Source organism: Pygocentrus nattereri, chromosome 28, assembly GCF_015220715.1.
Source record: "Pygocentrus nattereri isolate fPygNat1 chromosome 28, fPygNat1.pri, whole genome shotgun sequence".
NCBI classification, from domain to species: domain Eukaryota; kingdom Metazoa; phylum Chordata; class Actinopteri; order Characiformes; family Serrasalmidae; genus Pygocentrus; species Pygocentrus nattereri.
Window position 1 is genome coordinate 20893964 of NC_051238.1, and position 7658 is coordinate 20901621.

Sequence of the window (7658 nt, forward strand, 5' to 3'; positions counted from 1 at the left end):
TATAACAATAATGTTTTACATGGTCATTCTTCAAGATCCTTTTCGGCTCTGCTCCGTTCAGCTTTGTCAAGGTTTATTGCTCTTTAGCAGCTCTTCTGGTGCAGTACCAGCTTCCTGTGGGGACTAACACTGACCTGTTGTGTAAGCATGCGTCACCACAGCCCAGGAGATCCTGACCATGAAGTGCTAATAACTTATGTGTCGCATTCCATAATGTGGTAATTTAGAACAACAACCAAATAGTGTTATGTTGACAGAGAGGGTCACTAATGATGGTTTAAACCAATTTTTTTTTAATTGTATTAAATTGTATTTAATTGTCTATTGAACTCATAAATACCATAACTCACCAACTGAAAACAAGTGGCTATAAAAGGCTTTGAAAAGATGCAGCTTTGCACCATGGAGGCTGGCATTCAAATGTGTGTTTAAAGATAGTATTTGAGGCTGCCTTAAAAATCTTATTACTACATTTCCGGTTTCTCTTGAAAAGCATCTGCAATATGTTATAAACTAAATTAGGTTTCAATCACATCATCTTAAATCTAGATATATGTAGTATTCTTTTTATTATGATTGCTATGAGAATTTTATCTAAATGTGATATACATGTTAATAATAGCTGATATTTGCAATTATCTGCCAATATAGTGATATAATTTAATAAAGAGTACTGAAGTTGAGTAATTAGTAGTGAGATTTCTTTTTTCCAGAAACACCTTTTCTCCATAATGCATAGATTAGCGCTTAAAAGCCTTGTTAATACAAGTCTCTCTTTATGCTGCTGTGTCATCATGTACCAATATGGAATAGTCCATTATAACTATGATCAAGGGGTGGGGCTGAATTAAAATCACTAACAATTACCACCACAGTTGCAAATATCAGCTACACTATATTTCCAAAAGTATTCGCTTCTCTGCTTTCACATGCATATGAGCTTGAGTGACATCCCATTCTTAATCCATTGGGTTTAATATGACGTCAGCTCACCCTTTACAGTGTATTATTAACATGCATATTGCAGTCCAGAAAAATGTCTTCATTTTATGCAAAAACTGTCCTTTACATTGTGTTACACAAGTTTCCATGATAAATGGATGAATAAAAATGAAGTACAATCACTTAAAATAAATTAACTTTGCATAAGCTTACTTTGAAAGCTAAGACTATTTTTCCTTCCTTCTTTATGTAATTAATGCATTGTAATAATTACAAGTATTATTATTATTATTATTATAACTGTTTTGGAAATACATTTTTTCTATAGATAGTGATGATATACACTGGAAAAAAACAAGCGATCAGTTCAACTTAAAAAGATTTAGTAACTGATTTCATGGCTTTTCTTGAGTTGAGTCAGCTTGAGGACACGAGTGTTCACACAACTCAAAGGTCTTAGTTGAGTCAAAAATTCTCCAAGCTACTGTTTCTAGATCTGCATCTTGGTTAGATAAACTAAACTGAAGTGTTTTTTTTTCGCTCAGTTCCCCCACTAGCTGGCGCTCCTTCTACCACACAGTCCCACCTGGCATATTCTCCTCTTGGGTTTCCAGATAATGGACCGCTGTGGTATTGCTGGGATTCAAACTCACAACCTCCTGATCTTGGGATGAATTATAACACAGCTGCACCACATGAGACGATGCCACCCGTCAAAGTCAAAACAACAAATGTTTTCCCCAGTGTATTAAACATTTGTAGACACAAAATCTGAGTTGCTTCATGTGTTCCGGTGTGGTGCAGTGGACTGAGCCGTCTACCCAACAGGAGGTTGTGAGTTTGAGCCCCAGCGATGCCACAGCCATCCATGAGTGTGTATTCAATGTCTTGCAGGATGGTGTGATGGAGAGAGTCTTGGCTGGTGAGGAAGTTGAGTATAAAAAAAACGGTTCATTTTATTACATAACTGAGATGCAGAACTAAAAGCATTAAGAGAACGTTTGACTCAAATAAGAAAATTGAGTTGTGTGTCCTCAAGAAAAGCCATGTAATCAGATACTATATCATTTTGAGTTGAGCTAACCTCTCATTTTTACAGTGTATTTCAGAATAGGCTGTTGAACATCAACATGTACAGCATATCTAGCTTGTTTTTTCATGGGGCTCGCGGCTCTTGAAGGTCCTATGTGGCTGCTTACCTTTGCCTGGTGCAAAGATACCCCTGTCCAGTCACCCAATCAGAGGGTAGGTGGTGTTTGCATTGTTCCTATCTGTAGCTCAACATATTAAACATTTGTTCCACTTTGTAGACATTTGGCAAAAGATCATAACTGACAACAACTGTCCATGTGAGAAAACCAGTAGTTTGAAATTAAAATACTGAAATGAGTGATGTTGACTGCAAGTGATGATCAACAACCAATTGCTCCACAAATCCAAATCTGCTCAACTTTAACCTAATCAACGTCTTGGAAGGTATTAGTTTAATAATATATTTTATATTGACTTTCTGATCATTCATAGCATAAATATTGACTTAGCACATCTACATCTCAATTAGATTTCATACGGAACACCCAAACATTGCCAACTGAAGAGGGGGGACATGCTGAGGACAGTCAAATGGGGCAACTGAAGTACTGAGGCACCTTTGGGAGCGAGCATTAGGGCAGCATTCAGCTCTGCGGTCAGTGGTCAGAGCGATTGTGACACTCTCCCTCGTGCTCTTTCTCCGTCCATCTCTCTCTTGTTCCCTCTCTGCCTTTGCCAGTTGGCACCCCTAGGCCAGGGATCTGTCAGTGTCGATTGAGCTGAGAGCACAGGGTCCAGGCTAGGAGGAGTCTTCCTGGTCGAGGGCCCACCGCTTCTTCCGACCAAGCCTGGGAAAAAAAAAAAAGAAGGCCACATTCCACTGAGTCAAACTGCCAGTGTGCCCCCCTCGTGTCCCACCGCAACCTCCACCGCTCTCTTTCCCTTCAACCACCCCTCCAAGCTTTTTTGCAAAAGGGGGAGCCATGAATGAGATTAACAAAAGCGTTCTGTAAGAGCCCTTCTTGGCCGCCTTCCATGTCAACAGCTCTTAGGGTCAAAGGTCGCACTAACTACATTCATTCCCAGCAGACCTCGCTGCTCCACAACACAGAGGCTGCCCGAGTCCGGTTAACAGCGGCAGCGGCGGCAGAAAGAACGGACTGGGCAGGGGGCGGGGGAGGACTTTTATTTGGGGGGGTTGAGAGAGAGAGCGAGAGAGAGAGAAAGAGAGAGAGAGAGAGAGAGAGAGAGAGGTGCAGTTTTTCCTTTCTTAATCCCCTGAGATATTCCAGATCTCTCCACATGTTTCTGCTCAATTAAAGCAATATCACACCTTGCAAATGGAACGGAAAGAGAAAAGGGGGGAAAAAGGAGCGAGAGGGCGAAAGAAGAAAGGAAAGGGGTGAAAAAGAGAGAGAGTGACAGAGAGAAAGAGGAGAGAGAGAGAGAGAGAGAGAGAGAGAGAGAGCAGGAGCTTATTATTGTGTGAACATTTACGGTCTCCCTAACACATGGTGCTGAGCACCTGATTTCACTCAGTGAGGAAAGGCTCAGAGCTTTCAGCTCGGCTCCATAAAAATGCCAGTCATTCACTGCAAGGCAGATATACAGCACACCTGGACAAAATCCTTCACATCTGACCGAAGGGACTGACTTAATCCGATTACGTGCTAATGGATTCAAATATGCATCTGAAATGCTCTTATATTGTCTTACCTGCAGATAGAACGTGATGCATTGTGGCAGACTTGATCGCACAGATGTTTTCTTTCAGGCCTCCTTCGGACGATGGTCATGTGGGATGTGAAAGCCTGTACAAATGCACTGATAAAAGGCAACACATGGATTCCATTGTCACAGTTAAATAAATCAGCTGACAGTTCTGTGGTTTTGATTGGCTAATACGTGGCTGCAATTGACAGCTGTCAGTAGAAATATCCATGCTTTCAACTGACTAATCCATGTGCTCTGTCCATGTGTGAGCAAGTCCACTGTTTATTAGGCAGTCAAGCTTGGCACACACCTTTTAAAAACATCTCTTCAAGTTAGCTTTTAATTAAATATCTTCCTCTTTTAAATTTGATCTCTCATTGCTTCACATTACTTTCTTAACTTTTCTTCCTTAGATTCCTCTAACTGAAAAGTAACTATGATAGAAGAAGAGAACTGTGATTACTTCTATTACTGTTACACTTTATCACCCCTCTTTATAGCACTTTGAGCTGCCACAGGTCTGAAACGGTCTCTATGAAATAAGTTATTATTAGTATTATTATTATTCATTCAATCATAGCAACCATTGCAACATTGAGAGATTTTTTGCGCACAACTCAAAACATGGAGATTTAGAATGCATCAACAATTTTAAATTAGATTTATTTTGTGTGCATGTGAAAAAACACTGTTCAGTTTTTGTCCTGTATAACATTAGCTAACACTAACATGGCAAATGTTTTGTGTTTTCCTGCCTGCTTAGAAGTACAGCATTTAAACTTGAAACTCAATATTATGCCCTGAATCTAAACTCACACCTAAATTTATTGTGTTTGAATAGGATTCTATATAACTCATCCAACAGTCACTACCAAATAATGCATTTGTGGGTGGGGCATGGATAGGTCACTTCTAGCAGCTAAATTCAAAGCCAGAGTATCTAATTAGTGTGAATATCAATTTCACTGGTAGAATATGGTGTGGTGGCCAAGTCAGAGAAAGAAAGATAACACTGCAAGAAAGAAAAAATAGACACAGAGAGTTGGGGGGTGCTTTGCCAAGAGGATCACCAATTTCTCTTTCTACAAGCCTTTTTATCCTTGATCTGGCTGTTTTTCTCTTTCAGCAGCATCCAGAGCTCCTCCCCTGCACTCCCCTGCACAGCCACACATAGCCAAGCCAAAAGCACCGACACATGGGCTCAAGCCCAGCCAGCTGCAGGGCCCTCCGGAGCTCCACACAGAGAAAGAAACAAGAAGCAAAAAAAAAAAAAAGAAGAGCGAGTGTGTGTGTGTGTGTGTGTGTGTGTGTGTGTGTGTGTGTGTGTGTGTGTGTGTGTGTGTGTGTGTGTGGAAGCATTAGAGAGCAGGAGACAGAAGGGAGAGCCACTTGATGACAGGCAAAGTTTTGGGGGGCGGAGGTACACCATTCTGAGACAAAACAGAGAGAACTGAAGTGCTAGAGTTTCAAAGGCCCAAAGCTCAAGGATTTCCACAGGGCTGGACTTCCTCCCTGGAAGCTGGCCAGCAAGTAAGCAGGGGGTCAAACGTCAGCCAACGATAAGTCCAGCAGCGAAACACCCAGCAACCACCCGGCAAACATCCATGATTTCGTATGACAAACAGTAGAAACCAATGACAGTCTTAAGTGCTATTCGTGCAGCTTGTGTTCAACATTAATGACAGATTTGTACAGAATAAGGAGTCTCAGTATTAATTCCAGAGATGGGGCAGCTACTCAATTTCTGAATTTCTGTCACACCAAAAAAATTCCACATATAAATTGTTTGGCTGCATTTCCAAAATTTAATTATTTGCAATTTAGTTCACCCTAATCATCGACCTAGCTGTCACTTCATTAGCTTGACAGCCAGCAGTCAACATCACCTGAGTTAGGATAGTGGCTTTCATTATACAAGAAAATCCTTCACGTGCCTCTATACTGAAGAAAACAATGACAACTCATTTTCCCCAGTATATAATGAGATATTTGCTTGATATGTCAATTCAAATAGGATTAATACAACCAGGGGCTGATGGCTACCAGTCTGTTACAGAATAGATTTTAAGATATTATTACTATTAGTCTATAAATTGCTCAGTGGTGCAGGACCAACATATTTATTGTTGCACCGATATGAGGCAAAGTCACTTAGTCCTGCCGTAGGCAAAGAGTAAACATGGAGAAGCAGCATTTAGCTCCTATGCTGGTCTTAAATGGAACCAGTAGACAGAGAGTGATAGAGGAGCCCCAACACTGGACACTTTTGAATCCTGGCTTAAATTTAAAATTCCTATTTGGGCAGTTTTCAGTTATTTCTAGCCCTTCTCCTCTGTAACTGCACTTTATGATCCTAATTTAATTTTAAATTTCATTTTTGATTTTGAATTTCCTAATTTAATATCTAATTAGATTTTTCATTTAGTTATTTTCTCTTTAAAAATCTGTTGTTTTATCATGTTTTTACTTTCTTCTTTACTTTTTAAATTGTATCTCGTTTGTAAAGTACTTTGAATGACACCAGTGTATGAAAAGGGCTATATAAATAAACTTGCCTTGTGTTATAGTAAGTCAAAGCAACTGCAATGTTTACAGAGTGCTCAGTCCATAAATATTACTGACATGGTGGATCTGAATTTCAACTTTAAAATCACCATGACTGTCAGAGCTAGGCCTTCAATTTAGACCACAAATGTTAAAACTCAGTAAAAGATGAGGGAAAAAACCCACCTCAACCAAAATGCCAGCTTCTACTAGCATCCCTATAAGATTCTAATAGTTGGTTAATGCTGAGCAAATGATTCACTTTCTGATGAGGCTGAAATTATCTTCTTATCTGAATTACCCATTTCGGCTTAAACGGTGCAGCATTTACATTCGGGTGCAACTTAGAAATAGGTCCTGCCTACTGGAAATCAAAGCAGGATTATCCCTGAAACATATTATTCAGCAATGATATAAATTATTCTTTAACTATTGTAAATTATTCAGTAACTACTATGAATGTGTATGTATTAAATATATATGAGGGTCAGAATTTAAAGCTTTTCTGTGCTGGTAATCAATAATGGCCTAATTACAGCCTTTTTAAAACCAGCTCATCGTTTCTCTCCTTATCATTAGCTACAAAATCTTGAGATTGAACCCAGAGAGGATTCGATTCTCTCTGCTATCAAATCAACAATCCTCCCTGCACACTCCAGGAAAAAAAAAAAAACATCTGACAGGTCTTTTATCAAGACATCAGACAAAAATATTCAATCCTTTTCCAAAGTGACAGTTCTTACCTTTAGACCGGAGCCAGCACCAAACCCCCTCCATATGACAGGGCATCTGACGTGCCAGCGTCAACCCACCTGCACCCAATCAATAATAAATAAGAGCCCTGCCCACACAGCTGCGTGACGGATGCTACCTGAGCATCACCCAAAGACCAGCAGAGCACGTTCCTCTGCTACTGATGGGAAGGCCTGAGCTGTTTTATGCAGTAAGGTGTGACCTAGCATGAACTACTAAGAGTCTGATAAGCAAGTGGTTGTGAATAAAACTCGGTTTCCATTTACAAACAACTCCAAAAGAGCAGTGGAGAGAGTGATGCAACACCACTGAAATGGTACACAATTTTATGCCACTGTGCACTTTGCAAAATGCTCTTTCATGCACCCATTGTATGCAAATGTCTACTGACAGGGTATCAAATGAAAGATTAAAAACTGCCCTGACACTTCAGATATTTTCACTCTAATATGTTTCTTCTAAGCAGAATTATACAATATGTATGTTCAGATCTAATTTGCTGATATTATAGCCCAGTTTAAAGCGACACTATGTAAGTTTTGGATTTACCTCTCCGGTAGAAACGTGTGATTGCATGCAACGTGCAAAAGAACAGGCGGCTGTGCTTCAGAGAATTTTTAATAGGCTATTTTTGTTAAAGCAACAGACAAGAAAGACAATTTGTACCACACTGA

General features: G+C 39.8%; 1 long non-coding RNA gene across 1 annotated transcript in view; it reads right to left on the bottom strand.

Annotated features, from left to right (window-relative positions):
• Positions 1–2172: 2172 nt before the first annotated feature.
• LOC119262638 overlaps positions 2173–7658 on the bottom strand; it is a 10445-nt gene continuing 4959 nt past the window's right edge. The window contains exons 2-3 of the long non-coding RNA XR_005129790.1: positions 3691–3798; positions 2173–2822 (exon numbers count right to left, since the gene is read on the bottom strand). This is a non-coding gene — a long non-coding RNA (uncharacterized LOC119262638). The remainder of the gene's footprint in view (positions 2823–3690; positions 3799–7658) is intronic.